Source organism: Procambarus clarkii, chromosome 46 (genome assembly GCF_040958095.1).
Source record: "Procambarus clarkii isolate CNS0578487 chromosome 46, FALCON_Pclarkii_2.0, whole genome shotgun sequence".
NCBI classification, from domain to species: Eukaryota; Metazoa; Arthropoda; class Malacostraca; order Decapoda; family Cambaridae; genus Procambarus; species Procambarus clarkii.
In genome coordinates, this window is record NC_091195.1 from 36735476 (window position 1) to 36754807 (window position 19332).

A 19332-nucleotide genomic window follows, 5' to 3' on the forward strand; every position below is an offset into this window, starting at 1 on the left:
CAGTACGCGAGCTAGCACCCTCCACCCACTCCGTCAGTACGCGAGCTAGCACCCTCCACCCACTCCGTCAGTACGCGAGCTAGCACCCTCCACCCACTCCGTCAGTACGCAAGCTAGCGCTCTCCACCCACTCCGTCAGTACGCGAGCTAGCACCCTCCACCCACTCCGTCAGTACGCGAGCTAGCACCCTCCACCCACTCCGTCAGTACGCGAGCTAGCACCCTCCACCCACTCCGTCAGTACGCGAGCTAGCACCCTCCACCCACTCCGTCAGTACGCGAGCTAGCACCCTCCACCCACTCCGTCAGTACGCAAGCTAGCGCCCTCCCTCCACTCCGCCAGCGGCACTGATGATAACTTTCCACCGCGTGAGAAACAATAGATAATTGTATGGGTGGTGACCTTGACTATGCTGGCTACAGAGAGGAACCCTAAGTTTCGTTTTGGTATTTCCGGGCTTAATAAGGTCTGTAAACCTGGCCCATCACCCTTCTGGAGAGTCAGTCATTAAGGCCACAATACATGCTTACTCGCCCACCAACATGTATATTTTAGCAGTGAAGTGTGTAGGTGTGAAGTATACTGGGAGTGTATACACAGATGGAAGTGCCATGTACCTCTTGATTCTTTATTTGTCCCACAGTCGCCAGTGTTAGTGATGTCTTAACACTTTCTATATTACACTTTCTATATACACTTTCTATATAACTATGTATTCCGTTTCATAAACTTCTCATCTATGAATAAAAATATCAAAAATATTAATAATGATTAAAGCAAAGTTTTACTAAAACTGTGATGTTATGATAATAATTTTCCTGCTTTATGATGTAACTTGGACTTGGGCGGGGCGTGAGGCGACGCATGCGCAGGAGCCAGTTGTCATGACGGCCAGCCTGGCCTTGATCAACTACTCGGTAAGTTGTGCTTGAATATTCACTCCTTCAATATGTAATCTAGCTCTTATTAGCCAATATTTCTATGTTTTAACTTTACGTGAAGATGATGGATATATAAGTAACTTCATTGTGGAGAAAAACACATTATATATCATGGTTATACACCAAGTGAAGCGGTGTTGCATGCTTGAGGCTCGTCTACACCAAGTGAAGCGGTGTTGCATGCTTGAGGCTCGTCTACACCAAGTGATGTGGTGTTGCATGCTTGAGACTCGTCTACACCAAGTGATGTGGTGTTGCATGCTTGAGACTCGTCTACACCAAGTGATGTGGTGTTGCATGCTTGAGGCTCGTCTACACCAAGTGATGTGGTGTTGCATGCTTGAGGCTCGTCTACACCAAGTGATGTGGTGTTGCATGCTTGAAGCTCGTCTACACCAAGTGATGTGGTGTTGCATGCTTGAGACTCGTCTACACCAAGTGATGTGGTGTTGCATGCTTGAGACTCGTCTACACCAAGTGATGTGGTGTTGCATGCTTGAGACTCGTCTACACCAAGTGATGTGGTGTTGCATGCTTGAGGCTCGTCTACACCAAGTGATGTGGTGTTGCATGCTTGAGGCTCATCTACACCAAGTGATGTGGTGTTGCATGCTTGAGACTCGTCTACACCAAGTGATGTGGTGTTGCATGCTTGAGGCTCGTCTACACCAAGTGATGTGGTGTTGCATGCTTGAGACTCGTCTACACCAAGTGATGTGGTGTTGCATGCTTGAGACTCGTCTACACCAAGTGATGTGGTGTTGCATGCTTGAGACTCGTCTACACCAAGTGATGTGGTGTTGCATGCTTGAGGCTCGTTTACACCAAGTCATGTGGTGTTGCATGCTTGAGGCTCGTCTACACCAAGTCTTGTGGTGTTGCATGCTTGAGGCTCGTCTACACCAAGTCATGTGGTGTTGCATGCTTGAGACTCGTCTACACCAAGTCATGTGGTGTTGCATGCTTGAGGCTCGTCTACAACCAGCGCGTCTTGAGATGTTGTCACATGTTAAGGTTTTCCTAACCAATACCATTTGAACTTTGGTAACCTTCCTAACCGTATTGAGGCCGATGCTCATGTTAATTTCGAGAACACAATGTTGCAATGTTGATAATGTCAATAACGCCCCTGAATTCTGATGTTTCCAAGAGCTTCAACATTGCAGCGCACTAAAAGTGACGACAGATTGGTGGTTCCGGCACGTTAACCGTGCCTAGAACCGCTGATAACTAGTACCGGTTATTCTGGGAATCTCTGTATGTATATTTCCTTGTAGTTGTCTATGTTGTGTGAGCTGCTACACTTCCCAAGTTGCACTAATATATACTTTTTAGAGACCAAAACCGCTATTCGCTTTGTTGTAAAGTTTTATGAGAGGTAAGGTAAGGTAATTATCAAAAGAAGGCACCGAACCAGGAAGGCTATGCAGCACCATCAAAGTGCAAAATAATCAGAGGGCACTAAATATCACCAAGAATGCCAATACGAGAACAAAAACGCATAAGGCGAACGATATTAAAAGTATCCGATTCACCTAGAATTCTATCGAGGGACAAGTGACCGCAAGGGACGGTCGGAAAGCAAGACGCACGCTCGTCCTGGAAGTCAGGACATTCAACAAGGATATGCACAACTGTAAGAGGGACAACGCAATTCGGACAATAAGGAGCAGGGCGGCGCTCCATTAAGTGACTGTGGGTTAAGCGAGTATAACCAACCCGCAGCCGTGCCAAAGCAGTTTCACGCCGCCGGTTACTGTGGCAGGAGGAAGGCCACGGGGACACACTACGTTTGAGAGTACGCAGCTTGTTACCAACCACAGAGGACCAACAACCCTGCCAACGGGCAAGAATGGAAGAATGAATAACAGGATAAAAGTCGGAATAAGGAATACCTTTACGGGAGATGGGACAAAAACGGATAGCTTCCTTAGCGGCAGCATCCGCACGCTCATTGAAAGAAACACCAATATGGCTGGGAACCCAGCAAAACTCTACGGAATTAAATTTACTAGAAATAAGAAACAGCCAATGTTGAATCTCGATGACCACTGGATGGACAGGATTAAAGGACCCTAGAGCCATGAGGGCACTACGAGAGTCAACTACAACCACAAAGGAGGAATGAGAATGAGAAAGCAAGAGACGAAGAGCATAGAGAATAGCATAAAGTTCTGCCGTAAAGACGCTAGCCTCCGAAGGGAGGCGACACATATAAGTACGGTCAGGAAAAACAACAGAGTAGCCCACACCGTCCGCAGACTTAGACCCATCGGTGAAGATGGAAATAGAGTGGGAGTGCGAAGAAAAGTGCTCAAGGAAGAGGCTTTTCAGAATTGTAGGAGGGGTAAAGGCTTTAGTAATACAAGTCAAGGACGTACAAAACTTGGGAAGGGGGACTCTCCACGGAGGTAAGGAAGGAACAATATGAGGAGAAACATTAGAAATATGAACAGAAAGAGAATCCTGTAAGCGAGATAACCGGACAGAAAGTGGGAGACAATGAAGAGGAACAGGAACCACAGGAGGAGGAAAAGTCAATGCACGACAGATGCGAGAGGAAGGATGTTGGAAGGACCACCCAAGATAGCGAAGACAGTAGCGATCACGGCGGTCCTGAAGAGAGAGAAAGCCAGTGTCAACATACAAACTAAGGGCGGGAGTCGAACGAAAGGCACCAGAGCTGAGACGCAACCCAGTATGGTGCAAAGCATCAAGACGGCGAAGAGTAGAAGGAGAAGCAGAAGAGTATGCAGGGCAACCATAATCGAGTTTAGACAAGACGAGAGAGGAGTGCAAATAGAGGAGCGTGCGCCTATCCACTCCCCAAGAAGTATAGGACAAAACCTTAAAGAGGTTAAGGGCCTTAGAGCATTCAACTCGGAGGTAAGAGATATGGGCTGACCAAGACAAACGAGTGTCAAAGACTAACCCCAAAAGCTTCGCGGAATCCCTGTACACAATGGGATGACCATAAAGCGACAAAGAGGAACGAAGAACGACATGCTTCCGAGTAAAAGTCATAGCAGAAGTCTTAGACGCAGAGAACCTGAAGCCATGATCTGTGGCCCAAGACGACACGGCATCAATCGCAAGTTGAAGCCGCCGTTGAAGGAGAGGGGAATCATCACCCCGACAGCAAAGGGTAAGATCAACATACAGAGCAGAGAAGACGCCAGAAGGAAGAGAGGAAAGAAGACCGTTGAGGGCAACTAGAAAAAGAGTAGTGCTCAGAACACTACCCTGGGGTACACCCTCATACTGCTGAAAAGGGGCAGAGAGAGCAGTACCAAGCCGCACACGAAAGGAACGACGAAAGAGGAAGCTCCAGAGGAAGAGAGGGAGGTTCCCACGAAGGCCAAAAGAATGAAGTTGAGACAGAATATGATACCGCCAGGTAGTGTCGTAAGCCTCTTCCAGGTCAAAAAGGACGGCAACAACGGAGGTCTTCGCAGCATAAGCAGTACGAATATAGACCTCCAAGTTCACCAGGACATCTGTTGTGCTGCGGCACTTGCAAAAACCAAATTGAGAAGGGAAGAGGTGGTGATAGTGTTATAAGAACCACATCAAACGAACGTTAACCATACGTTCAAAGAGCTTGCAGACACAACTCGTGAGGGCAATATTGCGGAAGTCCTTGGGGGATGACCCGAGAGACCCCGGTTTCCGAACAGGGAGGACAACAGCATCGAGCCAGTCTTCAGGGACTGACGACGACTCCCAGACCCGATTGTACAGACTCAGTAAATACTGAGACGTGCACGGAGGGAGATGGCGAAGCATTTCATAATGAATGCCATCGGAGCCCGCTGCTGTAGAACCACAAAGGGCTAGGGCAGATTGAAGTTCAGAGAGAGAGAGAAGGGATCATTATAGGGAAGGTGAAGATAAGTACAGAAATTTAAAGGACGAGATTCAAGGAGAGGCTTACGAAGGAGGAAGGATTGGGGGAGATGAGAACCAGAACTAACAGAGGAGAAATGGGAACCCAGTTCGGTCGCAACCTGCAACGGGTCCGCCACAAGAGCACCATGGAGGCGAAGGACCGGTGAGACATCGGAAACGAACTTACCCGCAATCTTGCGGATTCGCTTCCAGACCATTGGAAGAGGAGTTTCGGACGTAACGGTGGAGACATAAGACGCCCAGCAAGCACGTTTAGCCGCACGGATGGTCCTACAGGCCACCGCACTCGCCTTCCGAAACAAAAGAAAAGACTCAACCGTCTGCCGGCGGCGATGTCTCTTCCATGCTGCACGCTTACAGCGGACAGCCCGAGCACAGTCCAAACTCCACCAGGGAGCGCACTTCCGCGTTCCCCGAGAGGAAGAGTGAGGAATAGAGTGGAGGGCAGCGTCAAAGACAGTGTCATGAAAAAGAAGGAGGGCGCGAGTGAGAGGTAAAATGGAGAGGTCGGAAATAGTAGCACGGAGAGTAAAGAGGCGCCAGTCAGCCTCGGCACACCGCCACCTAGGGAAGGAGAGAGGAGGGGCGAAAGGAGAAAAAAGTGACAAGGATAGGAAAATGGTCACTGCCATGGAGGTCATCAAGGACTCACCACCCGAAATCTAAGGAAAGGGATGACGAGCACAGAGAAAGATCGAGACAAGAAAGGGAGTGAGTTCGAGAGTCCAAATGAGTGGGCTCACCAGAATTTAGAAGGGACAGGGAAGAAGAGAGGATGAAAGGTATAAGGAGGCGACCCCGGGTGTTTGTCAGCACATCACCCCAAAGGGCATGACGACAATTGAAATCACCCAACAGGAGCACAGGCTCCGGCAAGGAGTCTAGGAGGTGTTTAAGATCGGGAAGAGAAAGTGTGGGAGATAAATGGAACAAACAGTGTACCATCTATGCACAAAGACACAGGCGGCAGAACAGTGGAGAGGCGAGGAAAAAAGTAAGGGGACAAAGGGAACATCGGAACGAATCAAGAGAGCAGAAGAATTATGGACCGGAAGGGAGAGAAAAGAATAGCCACGGAAGCGACCAGGACGAGAACCAAGCATCGGCTCCTGGAGACAGACACAAAGGGGCGAAAACTGTGAAATGAGAAGTTGGAGGTCAAGGAAATTGGCGTAAAATCCACGGATGTTCCACTGAAGAAAAGACATCAGCAAAAAGAGAGAGGAGAGCAACAGAGAGCAAAGAAGAAACAAAGGTGAAGAATGAACACAGCACGCTAAAAAAGCACAGTCAGGATCAGGGTCAGCGAAGTCAGTGTCAGGGGGCATGGGTAAACTGAGTAAAGAAGGAGGGCAAGAAGCGGGAGGACGGACCAGAGGTGGACGAGCAGGGTCTGGAGAAGGAAGGGGGGGAGGGGGGGCAGAAAGAGGGGAGCGCACCTCAGCAAGGGCAATAACCGAGATGGAACCGTGGGCTAAAGAAACCCCCACAGTAGGAACAGGGGGCACCACCACCGAAGCGGGAGGGGAAGGAACGATAGAATCAGTGATAGGGGGTGAAGAAGAAAGCGAAGCTTTCTTACCGACAGGGGAGGAGGAAGGAGAGGAGCCAGGTTTCCGCTTCTGACTCAAAGATACAGGCGTCCCAGCAGCAACGTACTGGGCAATAGATAGTGTCTCGATAGGAGAAGAAGAGCGAGAGCGAACAACACAACCATCAAAAGAGTGATGGACGTCGGCCTGCACAGTCAGGCGGTGTGGAGAGCCAAGAGACGGAGGAGAAGGACGGGAAGGAGGACTAGAAGGAGAGGAAATAAAAGACACAGGAGACGTGACAGACTGGGTAGAAAGTCCTCACTCCAGAGGTGGGCACTATGATGACCTGACGTTCCTGGGTACTCTTCTCACCAGTACGTATATATTTTGATGCATTTCCAGAACAACCAAAGTTCCTTGAAGCTCTTCTTTGGCCTCTAGTATCATTATTATTATTGTATTAGTATACTTTGTTGAGGTGTGTCTAGTATAATTCTGGGCACTGATTACCCAACATTGCCTTTGACTAAACAAGTTATTATGAGTCCTGATTAACCCAGATCAATTTTAGCACACTGGTTTGGATTAATGCAAGCTATAATGCTTATATACTTCAAATTAACCAGACGTGCTGCTCATCTCAGCAAAATATTAATTAATCCATGCTGTATTTCTCTGATATAAGTTGCTATTTAGATGTGTGACATAGCCAGGTTTGGCCTTCACGTCTCCTGATGCTTGCAGGCGAGGGTATTGAGACACTGATTCGAGAACTTCACGAGAGGAACGTCAGCGCTGGCAACCCCTGGACCATGTTCTCAGCGCCACAGGGTCAACCCGGCACCACCCAGGCCCTGGCCGCCTCGCTACGCCTCTCCGGTCTCTATGTCTTCTAGGGCCTGCAGGACCAAGTCGCAAGATGATCAAACATTTGGTTCCTGTTAAAATATCTATGAGACAGAAGGCTCTTATATATAATCACAGACTTGTTAACATTTACCATTGTTGCTATCTGTTTAGTGCAGTTGTGCTTAGGTATTTCTGATGCTGTATATTGTGAAAAATGTATTGAATAATTAGTTATAAACTCAGCATTACTTCCCAAAATCAAGAACTGGCCAACGAAGTTAATCTTTTCCTACATGAAACTGAGCTCTCTTCAGTTCAAAGTTTAAAACCTGAATTCCATTGAAACCACTAGAAAATAAGAAAGGGAAAAATAAGGGAAAAGCGCCAAGCCCTTACGACTTCATAGCACTGGGAAAGGGTCAGGATAAGGATTTCGGATGGGACGGGGGGGGTGGGGGAAGGAATGTTGCCCAACCTTTTGGACGGTCGGGGATTGAACGCCGACCTGCATGAAGGGAGACCGTCGCTCTACCGTCCAGCCCAAGTGGTTGGTTAAAAAAAATTGGAGATAATATTTGCCAGCTTTTAAAACCCACTTAATACCTTGCAATTGCAACAAACTGTCTCCCAAGATGAATCAGACCAATAAAAACTCTTAGCTGCTGTCATTATTTCCTCACGAAATTTTCCCTTGAAACCAAATGAGCGGACCGTGTCAACTCATGGTTAAGGAACTACGGGAGCAGCTGAATTACAAACTTCAAGCAAGCAGGTGAAAACAAAGCAGCACACAGAAGAGGTACCAAAGTATCTACTGAAAACATTGGGAAAATTCGTGTCCAATTACACAGTTGTTCGTGAAGATTAGACCTTATCAGAGCTTCTGGGTCTGGAAAACCCACTGTTTTCGTGAAAATCTGATTCACCAGGAATAGGCAGAATCTTTCCTTTCAACTGCGTCAAGTTTGTAAGAATTCCAATATGTTACTCAAAGATTGCTTTGTCAGAGGTGGTAAAATACCAGTGAGGAAGACCGACACTGGAAAAAATTATAAAATAGCCAATGCAGCCCATCCACTGTAGATAATGCAAGTACTTGCCTGTAAAGTTGCCGCCCATTTGGATGGGTGTGGAGCAAGATTAGTAACTGGGTAACTGATTCACCACAGATATAATGCCTTTCATACAGACTTGCCAGCCTCATCTTGAATCACGTGATATAAATGGGCTAGTGATATATGTATTTGTACTCACCTAGTTGTGCTTGCGGGGGTTGAGCTCTGGCTCTTTGGTCCCGCCTCTCAACCGTCAATCAAGAGGTGTACAGGTTCCTGAGCGTATTGGGCTCTATCATATCTACACTTGAAACTGTGTATGGAGTCAGCCTCCACCACATTACTTCCTAATGCATTCCATTTGTCAACCACTCTGACACTAAAAAATTTCTTTCTAATATCTCTGTGGCTCATTTGGGCACTCAGTTTCCACCTGTGTCCCTTAGTGCGTGTGCCCCTTGTGTTAAATAGCCTGCCTTTATCAACCCTGTCGATTCCCTTGAGAATCTTGAATGTGGTGATCATGTCCCCCCCTAACTCTTCTGTCTTCCAACGAAGTGAGGTTTAATTCCCGTAGTCTCTCCTCGTAGCTCATACCTCTCAGCTTGGGTACTAGTCTGGTGGCAAACCTTTGAACCTTTTCCAGTTTAGTCTTATGCTTGACTAAATATGGACTCCATACTGGAGCCGCATACTCCAGGATTCGTCTGACATATGTGGTATATAATGTTCTGAAAGATTCCTTACACATGTTTATAAAGGCCGGTCTTATGTTAGCCAACCTGGCATATGCTGCTGATGTTAATTATCCTCTTGATATGAGCTTCAGGGGACAGGTCTGGCGTGATATCAACCCCCAGGTCTTTCTCTCTCTCTGACTCTTGAAGTATTTCATCTCCCAAATTATACTTTGTATCTGGTCTCCTGCTTCCTACCCCTATCTTCATTACATTATATTTGCTTGGATTAAACTCTAACAACCATTTGTTCGACCATTCCTGCAGCTTGTCCAGGTCTTCTTGAAGCCTCAAGCTGTCCTCCTCTATCTTAATCCTTCTCATAATTTTGGCGTCGTCAGCAAACATTGAGAGGAATGAGTCTGTACCCTCTGGGAGATCATTTACGTATATCAGAAACAGGATAGGTACAAGCACAGAGCCGTGTGGGACTCCACTGGTGACTTCACGCCATTCTGAGGTCTCACCCCTCACTGTAACTCTCTGCTTCCTATTGCTTAGGTATTCCCTTATCCACTGGAGCGCCCTACCAGTTACTCCTGCCTGTTTCTCCAGCTTATGTATCAACCTTTTATGGGGTACTGTGTCAAAGGCTTTCCGACAGTCCAAAAAAATGCAGTCCGCCCATCCTTCTCTTTCTTGCTTATTCTTTGTCACCTGATCTTAGAATTCTATCAAGCCTGTAAGGCAAGATTTACCCTCCCTGAACCCATGTTGATGGGTTGTCACGAAGTCTCTTCTCTCCAGATGTGTTACTAGGTTTTTTCTCACAATCTTCTTCATCACCTTGCATGGTATACAAGTTAAGGACACTGGCCTGTAGTTCAGTGCCTCTTGTCTGTCACCCATTTTGTATATTGGTACTACATTAGCAGTCTTCCATATTTCTGGTAGGTCTCCCGTTTCCAGTGACCTACTATACACTATGGAGAGTGGCAAGCAAAGTGCTCCTGCACACTTTTTCAGTATGTGTATGTGTATGTATGACATACTTTCAGTATGTCTCTTTGTGTATGTGTATGTATGTATATATGTGTGTGTAAGTGAATACAAGTATGTATGTATTTATGTATGTATGTATGTATGTATGTATGTATGTATGTATGTATGTATGTATGTATGTATGTATGTATGTATGTATGTATGTATGTATGTATATACATATATATGCACGTATAAAAGTATGTAATATTTAAAAATTGTGTAACTAGATTCAGAAGAGTGTTACTTGCTTAGCTGAATGAACAATGGGGTTCAGTTGGTGAACCCAGCATCTGCCTCTGTAACCCCACTGTGGGTTATCAGCTGGACAACCAGTAGGTGATCGACCCATAACTCTGGAATACTTTCTAACTCAAGGCTTTCTTACTCTTAACTAGAAATATAGCCGCACCACAGCTATGCTTTTTGCCATTTAAGGGGCCCGTTGTACGAGGAGTATTTTTCCAAGTATAAAAAATAGTGAAAATTTTACACAAATCTCCCGTTATTTGGCATTAGCGTCGTGAAAATTTCATCCCAATATGTTAAGAAATGGATTTTTTATACGATTTTTTATTAAATGCGTCCGCGATTGGCAGTAACTGGTAGTGATAATAACCATAACACCTCCTATTTACTAGCAGTTAGGGATAAGGAGCTACATGCACCTGTCTGACTCACAAACAAGACAAGTAGTAGAAAGGTCTACAAATTGTATATGCAGCTGGTGCCACCTGGAGGACCAGATGTCACACACAATAATGAGTTATTATGCTGTGTTTTATTATATATTATATAAATACATTGCCCAATGGCAATATTTCTTATGTCCCTCTGTACGAAAAGATGACAACCACTTTTTTTCTCCTCTCCTGGGCAGAAGTTGTGACTTTTATTTCTTTTTGGCCGATTTATTTACAGATTTCAAACTCTATTTTCTTTGTGTAATTAGGTTGTATTGATGAATGAGGACCAGATGAGATCCTTATCACTTATATATGGGCAATAAAGTTACTGCAATATATATGTTTCCTTAAAGAACATAAGAATGAAGGTAACTGCAGAAGGCTTACTGGCCCATACGAGGCAGCTCCTATTTATATCCACCCAATCTCATTCATGTATATGTCTAACCTACTGTTAGACACTTAAGGGGCCCAGTGTCTGTTTTACAGTTATCACTAACGTATCCCTATATTTAGTTTTTTGGTGGGTTATTTTTTCTTGACATCATATCAACACATGTTGACCTACAACTTTCTTATATTCGAGTACGAGTGCCAAGAAATGTTTATTAAAACATACAAGAAAATTCATTATTTATAACTACTCATATTCATTGTCAATATCTTCAACTTCAATTATCTCTAAAACACGAATTTCAAATTTATGACTTTACTAAAAAATTTAGTTTCTGACCGATTCTCACCATTTTTACCTACTATGTGCAAAGTTCTTAGTTCTAATGTTTCCTTGTCATCGTTTAGTCATAAAATCGTAACTTTTGGAATTATAAATATTTTGCGTATAAATTTGGCAGACATTTGGAAGGCCACATTCAAAAAATGTTTTAGAGTAAACTATACTCTTAAACAATAATTTTCGGCAAGGAACATGAACGTTATATGCCATTCTGGGACCATAATGAATAAAATATCAATTGGTCTCATTAAAAGATATCAGTTAGTAATTTGAAGTTGTGAAATTTGCTGTTTTTCATTTTTTTTCTTTCCATTGTATAATGTTGATCCATTAGGAAAAGTTGGAGCATTTACCATGAAGATGCACAACACAAACTGAGTGTGTTTGAGGACGTTTTGGTGCACGTGCACCCGGCCCCTTAGAGGTATTTAATTTTGTTAATTTCATTGTCTGTTTAATATATTGTCAAATATTTAATTGTCTATTACATTTTTTATATTTATGTTTCTGTTCATGTTTTCTTTGTTCACTACTTTTATTGTCCATTACTTTTGTTGTCCATTACTTTTATTGTCCATTACTTTTGTTGTCCATTACTTTTGTTGCCCATTACTTTTGTTAAAGACGTCATAAAAAGAAAGGTGAAACGCCATGCAACCTCTGAAGAGTTAACAAACACAACACATGTACCCCCCTATTAGACTATTTTACAGGAACTTTTCGACGGCTCATAAAACGGAGGAAAGGGTCCTGAAAGATATTGTTGATAGGAACGTTATCCCTACAGACAAAAATCAGAAAATACAAATGACAATTTACTATGAAACCAAAAAAACGGCCAATCTACTCATGAAAAACTCCCAGCAGAACGCCTTGAAGGAAGCCAACGTCGTCTATGCCTTTAAATGCCCACTTGGGGACTGCAAGCCCCAAAGAACTCAGTATATAGGCAAGACAACAACGTCTCTTTCCAGGCGACTAACAATGCATAAACAACAGGGCTCCATCAAGGAACATATAATCTCTTCTCACAACCAGACCATCACCAGAGAAAACTTAACAAAAACACAGAAATCATCGATAGGTACAGCGATAGCAGGCGGCTGTCGCAAAGTGCCTATATTTCCTCTGATACAGCTGTCATATTAGGATTACTCCCCTTATTGTGAGTGCCCTTTGACAGGTGTAATTGAAGGGGAAGAAGAAGAAGCAGAATTAACACAAGTTACCTAGTACACCAGTACATGTGTTGATGCCACAAGGAGTTTTCATCCGTGTTCATACTTGTTGTCTAAGCCAAAATCAGCCATATAAGATAAGGCCTCCCCATTTAATTACTAATATGTGTAGTCTAATACTGTAGTGAATGTCTACAATCAATAATTTTGATTGCTAGACTATGTATATAAACCATGAACCCCCAGAATGTGAATGGAAGCGATCTGTGGGACATTTAAATTATACAGTCCAATATAAACATCATACAGTTTACTACCGAAATGAATAAATTAACGTAAAAATAAATTCCTAAATAAATTACTATAAAGTTTATTGTAAATTAATAAATTGCTGTATAAATATCACAGGTCTGTTTCCCCGAATCAGGTGAGAGGACCTCTCCTGTTACTGCGGGAGAGACTCATAGAGGGAACGTTTCTGACACCGTGGGAGGACATTTGCTGTGCGAGATTCACTCCAAACTAAAAAGGTACCAGGACGTGGCGAGAGCACACCTGGAGAAAACCTAGCTCAATATGAAGCAGCACCATGATAAGAAGTTCCGGGCGAAGTGCAGATGTTTCAAGCCAGGTAACTTAGTCTTAGTTCTTAAAACACGAGTGGAAGCTGCTATGGAGCACCAGTGTGAAGGTCCGTTTGTAATAGTATCAAAACGTTCGGAGTTGACCTATAAAGTCGGAGTTTGAAGGACCACTCTCACATCTTGGTTGTGCACATTTATCAATTGAAAACTTTTCAGGGTTCCAGGCCGGTGGCATGTTTAGTACAGGATGCAATCACGCCTGTGAATTATGTAAATAATGAAGTGTCTAATCATATCTCTTGTCATTCTAGCTTTGTGGAGATGTTGGGCCACTTGAATGAAGAGAAACGGGGAGAGATGCAAACTCTGCTAGACGAGTATGGTTTTTATGTTTGGAGAGGTGCCTACCCAGACCCATGTCATTAGCCAAGATATTCAGCTCACAGACACCAGGCCTATTCGTATGCACCCCTACAGTGTCGCCAGAGAAGAGGGCTATTATGAGGAAAAAAGTGGAGTTCCTCCTAGAACATGGTCTCGTTAAATCTAGCCAAAGTTGCTGGTGCTCTCCCTGTTTGTTGGTTCCCAACCGGATGGGAAGTGGCGCCTGTGTATTGATTACAGGCGACTGAACATGGTAACTGAAGTAGACGTTTTCCCCTTACCTTTACTTGAGGACTGTATCGACCAGTTAGGCCATTGCCAGTTTATTTCTAAGCTAGATCTGTCAAGGGTTATCACCAGGTGCCCTGGACAGACCGAGCGAGTGAAGTGTCAGCATTTTAACACCAGACGGTGTTTATCAATATAATGTAATGCCGTTTGGCTTGAAAAAACGAACCAGCAACTTTTCAAAGATGGATGAATTAACTTTTGCAGGACATTTCCAATTGCCGTGCATACCTAGATGACGTTGTCTTGTTTAGTGATTCCTGGCAGGAACATTTACAGGGGTTGAGAAGATTATTTACCACTTTCACAAATGCTAACCTTACTGTAAACCCACGAAAATGTAATTTCGCCAAGGGGGAACAATTGTCTATCTGGGGCATGAGGTTGGGCAAGGTAGGGTAATGCCTTTACCGGACAAGATTAGTGATAATGTTAATTACCTTATCTTGACCAACAAAAAGCAGGCACAGTGCTTTTTGGGGATGAGTGGCTACGACCGAAGGTACTGTACAAACTTTTATGTTATAGCCTCACCTTTAACAGATTTTTTGCAGAAAAGGGTTAAATTTAAATGGCACCCAATGCCAAGATGCCTTTGATAACTTAAAAAGTATCTTGTCCTCATCCCCAGTTCTCACTAGCCCTCAGTTATATAAACCTTTCAAGATGTACGTAGATGCTTCCGACTTGCGTGCAGAAGCCGTCTTACTCCTAGTTGGACCTGATGGAGTGGAACATCCCATGTATTATTTTTCAAAGAAGTTTAATAAGACGGAAATAAATTATTCTGTAGTAGAAAAAGAGGCGTATGGTCTTGTCTTAGCATGTAAGAAATTTGAGAATTACCTGCAGGGAAATAAAGTTCATATCTTTTTTTTTGGATCATAACCAATTGGTGTTTATTATAAGATGAAACTTAAAAATCAGAAAATCTTACGATGGTCACTGTTTTTACAGGAATGTAATCTCCATGTCCAACATATTCCTGGAAAATTTAATGTTCTGCTGATGCCTTGTCCCTTGTGTTTTCCTTCAGAAGTCCCCGAGAGTTAAGGGACCACCCCGAGATATCCTGACCTTGTATGTGCTTTTTGTTTATGTATTTGAGCAGTAAACAGTGCTAGACTAATATGAGTAGAGAAGTTACTATTATAGATGTGTTCTATCCTTATTGAACTTTATTGTTCAGGGTGTTGATATGCATTTTTTTGTGTCGTCGTTGTTCATTGTATGCCTCTACATATTTATATTTCTAGGAAAATTTTGGTGGTGGTCTATTATATTATGTACTACTATGCCTTCACCTGTTGTCTAATTCTTCTTCTTGATAGTAGGTGCAGTTTGCATGAAGGGTTTATCCTCTCGATGACTGCACCAGTACAGGTGTTGGTAGACGCCTTTATGTTGAGGATGAGAACAGTTTCAAAAGTGCTTGTTGCGTTGTGCTGTAGACAGAGGAGCGGCGACTAAAACAGAGGTGGGTGTTAGAGGGAGACTTGCAGCACCGTAGGGCGGTGTGTTGTGTTTATGGCGTCAGCTGATCCATGGTGCTGCGACGAGGCAGTTGTTTTCTGTGTTCAGCTGTTGATGGCGCCAGGTATAAATGTGGCGCGGGTCAGATGTGACTCAATTTGTTGGTCGACTGTAGATATTTAGCCAGTGCTTTGACTATTTGGTATTTTTCCTATAACGAGTGGTCACCTCCTCCTAATAAATGCTCGATGGTAAAGGGTATTTTCATATCGCTGTCCATGTCAGCTATTAGAATGTGTTCACCTACAATGTACATATTTCTTAGTGATGGAGGGATGTTATGATCCAGCATATACCAGTTATGCCTGGTATATATTGTGGTCATTCCTTAAGGTCAATGTACAGTCAATATATATTGATTTTGCTATATCTTGCATTATATCCTCATATTCCTGGGTATGTTATTATGTTATACCTGTCATATTATACGATATTATGTAGACTATGTTATTAGTATATATTTATTTATATTGATAGGATGTTAAGTGAGTCGGGCCGGCCGGCGAGGCTACTGTATTACACCACCCCCCCCCTACACACACACACCCATCTACAGCTCAGGGGATGGGTGTGGACCACACACCCATCCTCTGAACTTTAGTTGACCCCATGTCTATCCTGTGTGAGACAGAGGATCCCCATACCTATCCCATGAGTTGTAATGGATTCCATACCCATCCTGTGGATTTAATTATGGTCCTTATGCCCATCTCGTATCTGGAAATGGACACCATACCGTTCCCGTTGACGATAATGGACCTCACACTTATCCTGTGAGCGGTAGGAGACTCCAATGGTAGATTGCACGGAGTAAGATTGGATAATACCTTAAGGATATTCTGATTTTTTTTTTTAGAATATGGGGAAGGTGTTTCACGGTAAATTATAATAAAATGTATAATGAACAATTATAATGAAAATTCAAATTAAAAAAATAATCACAGTGAGATGAAAGTGGAATATAAAAATGATTGCATAGGATAATTAATAAACTAAACTAAATCCATCCTGTCGGCAGTGGTGGAACCCCATACCCATCCTGTGGGCGGTAGTGGACTCCCCATACTCCATGCAATGAGCAGTAATGGACCCCATTCCTATCCTGTGGGCGGTAGTGGACCCCAAACCTCATGCAATGAGCAGTAATGGACCCCATACCCATCCTGTGGGCAGTAGTAAACCCCATGCATATCCAGTGGGCGGTAGTGGACCCCATACACATCGTGTGATTAGCAGTGGACACCATATCTATCATGTTTGCAGTAGTGTACTCATAGTCATTTAAAGGTCACATCGTTTTCTATTTTCGTTCCAACAAACCGAATGTTTGGCACAAGAATCATTATTATTTATTTATTTTATTTATATATACAAGAGTTCTTACATTCTTGTACAGCCACTAACACGCGTAGCATTTCGGGCAGGTCCTTAATCCTATGTTCCCCGGAATTCGACCGCCAAATCGTTTAACAACCAGGTTCCCATTTTACTGTTGGGTAAACAGAGACTAAAGTCAAGGATTGACGCCCAGTAAATCTTCCCCGGCTAGGATACGAACCAAGGACAAAACGCTCGTGAAACGCCAGGCGAGTGTCTTAACCACGAGTGAGAGTGAGAGGCAATGATGAACCAGCTAGACTCGAATTGATATTCACACCGAATGAGTCAGAAATAAGGGAAGTCAAAGTTGAAGCCCCCCCATAGGAATGAGTGACCACAGTGTATTGACCTTTGGGTACTTCGTGGAGGTAGGGATAACCTATCCAAGGATGGGATCGGAGGGAAAAAGACTGAATTACCGAAGAGGAAAATATGACGAGATGAGGAACTTCCTCAGGGGAATACCATGGGAAACAGAACTTAGAGACAAGAATGTGCAGGTCATGATGGATTTTGTCACCCAGAAGTGCCAGGAAGCTGCAGACAGGTTTATCCCCGTCCAAAAGGAGAAAAACGAAAAAAAAACATGGTTCAACCAGGAATGCAAGGTAGCGAAACAACTGCGTAAAAGAACAAGGAGAAACTACAGAAATAACAGAACACCAGAGAGCAGGGAGAGATACCAGAGGGCCAGAAATGAGTACCTCACAGTGAGAAAGGAAGCAGAGGGCAGTTTGAAAATGACATTACGAGTAAAACCAAGACCCAACCAAAGCTGCTCCACAGCCACATCAAGAGGAAAACAGCAATGAAGGAACAAGTGATGAGGCTGCAAAAAGGGGAGAACAGATGGACAGAGACTGACAAGGTGTGTGAAGAACTCAACAAGAGATTCCAGGAGGTCTTCACAATAGAACAAGGAGAAGCCCCTGCACTAAATGAGGAGGCGGCAAACCAAGCAACCTTGGAGGAATTTGACCTCACCAGTGATGAGGTCAAAAGGTGTCTGCTGGAGCTGGATGTGACAAAGGCTGTTGGGCCTGATAGAATCTCACCATGGATACTAAAGGAAGGTGCAGAAGCACTAAGTGTGCTACTCTGTATGGTGTATAACAGGTCACTGGAGACAGGAGACTTACCAGAAAGTTGGAAGACAGCTAACGTGGTCCCAATATCTTGAGGTTATCTTGAGATGGTTTCGGGGATTTTTAGTGTCCCCGCGGCCCGGTCCTCGACCAGGCTTCCACCCCAGGAAGCATAGATTAGAATATTTCAAACCACATCTGCAAATTCGTAAATGCTTTTTAATATGGAAAAATTGCAAGACCTTTCTCGTGGGGCATAACAATCCACGTCCCAACTACCAAATTAACAACATTATCTCGCAGCAGATGGATGAAGAAAAGGACCTTGGAATCAGAACCCACCATTCACTGAAAGTTGCACAACAAGTGGAAGCGGCAGTAAACAAAACTAACAAAATCCTTAGAATAATCAAGCATACCTTCGACTTTAATGAAAAGAAAGTAGTGAAATTGAAATCACATTAACATGATGCATCTATGATAAAATCAGTTGGAGCCTTAAGGAGGATTCGAACCAATGCTCTGGGTACTCCCAAGCACACGCCTTAAACCTCTAGGGTTCCCGAGTCCTCTAGGGTTCCCGAGTCCTCTAGGGTTCCCGAGGGTTACACCGGAGCCTAGCCAGGGTTTCCCACATTGCACCCCATGCACTCTGGCTTGTAGTCTAGAATACTCTCTCTCCTGTGCTTCTCTTCATATACACAAATACATCACATTAACGAGATGTATCAATGAGAAAATCAGTAGGAGCCAAAGGATGCATTGCTTTTGACCATGTCGTGGTGTAGTGGTGTAAGGCGTCTGCTTGGGAGTATCTGAAGCATAGGTCCGAATGGCTCCAGCGGTGTGGAGCCATTCACACCTCATGGCTCCAGCGGTGTGGAGCCATTCACACCTCATGGCTCCAGCGGTGTGGAGCCATTCACACCTCATGGCTCCAGCGGTGTGGAGCCATTCACACCTCATGGCTCCAGCGGTGTGGAGCCATTCACACCTCATGGCTCCAGCGGTGTGGAGCCATTCACACCTCATGGCTCCAGCGGTGTGGAGCCATTCACACCTCATAGCTCCTACTGATTTTACCAAAAGAAGGTAGTTATTCAATTGCATAAATTTCTGGTGTGCCCCCACTTGGATTATTGAATCCAAGCATAGAGACCTCATCTTCTAATAAACTGAGCTTCTTTGGAGAAAGTTCAACACTGGGCAACAAAAATCATTCCAGAGCAAAATGAACTCACACACCAGGGACGGTTGAGGGCCACACAGTTAACACTGCAAACCAGATATGACAGGGCGGATCTCGTCAAAACTTTTAATTAACATACTGAACAATTTGGAGGATGTTGATCCAGCAATCCGTCCTCAGGAACCAAAATACCTATAGTCACATTATTTAGCGTACCAATGCTGCATATATTCAAAGTTTGCCTGAGGGCCACTGACACTAGTGGCCTCGTTTTTGCCAAC

General features: G+C 44.0%; 1 long non-coding RNA gene across 1 annotated transcript; it reads left to right on the plus strand.

Moving 5' to 3' along the window:
* The first annotated feature begins 874 nt into the window (after positions 1 to 874).
* Positions 875 to 15764, plus strand: LOC123753656 (uncharacterized). Its single transcript, XR_011222214.1, has 3 exons — positions 875 to 918; positions 7131 to 13239; positions 13504 to 15764. It is a non-coding gene; the product is annotated as an uncharacterized lncRNA (long non-coding RNA).
* Positions 15765 to 19332: the final 3568 nt, after the last annotated feature.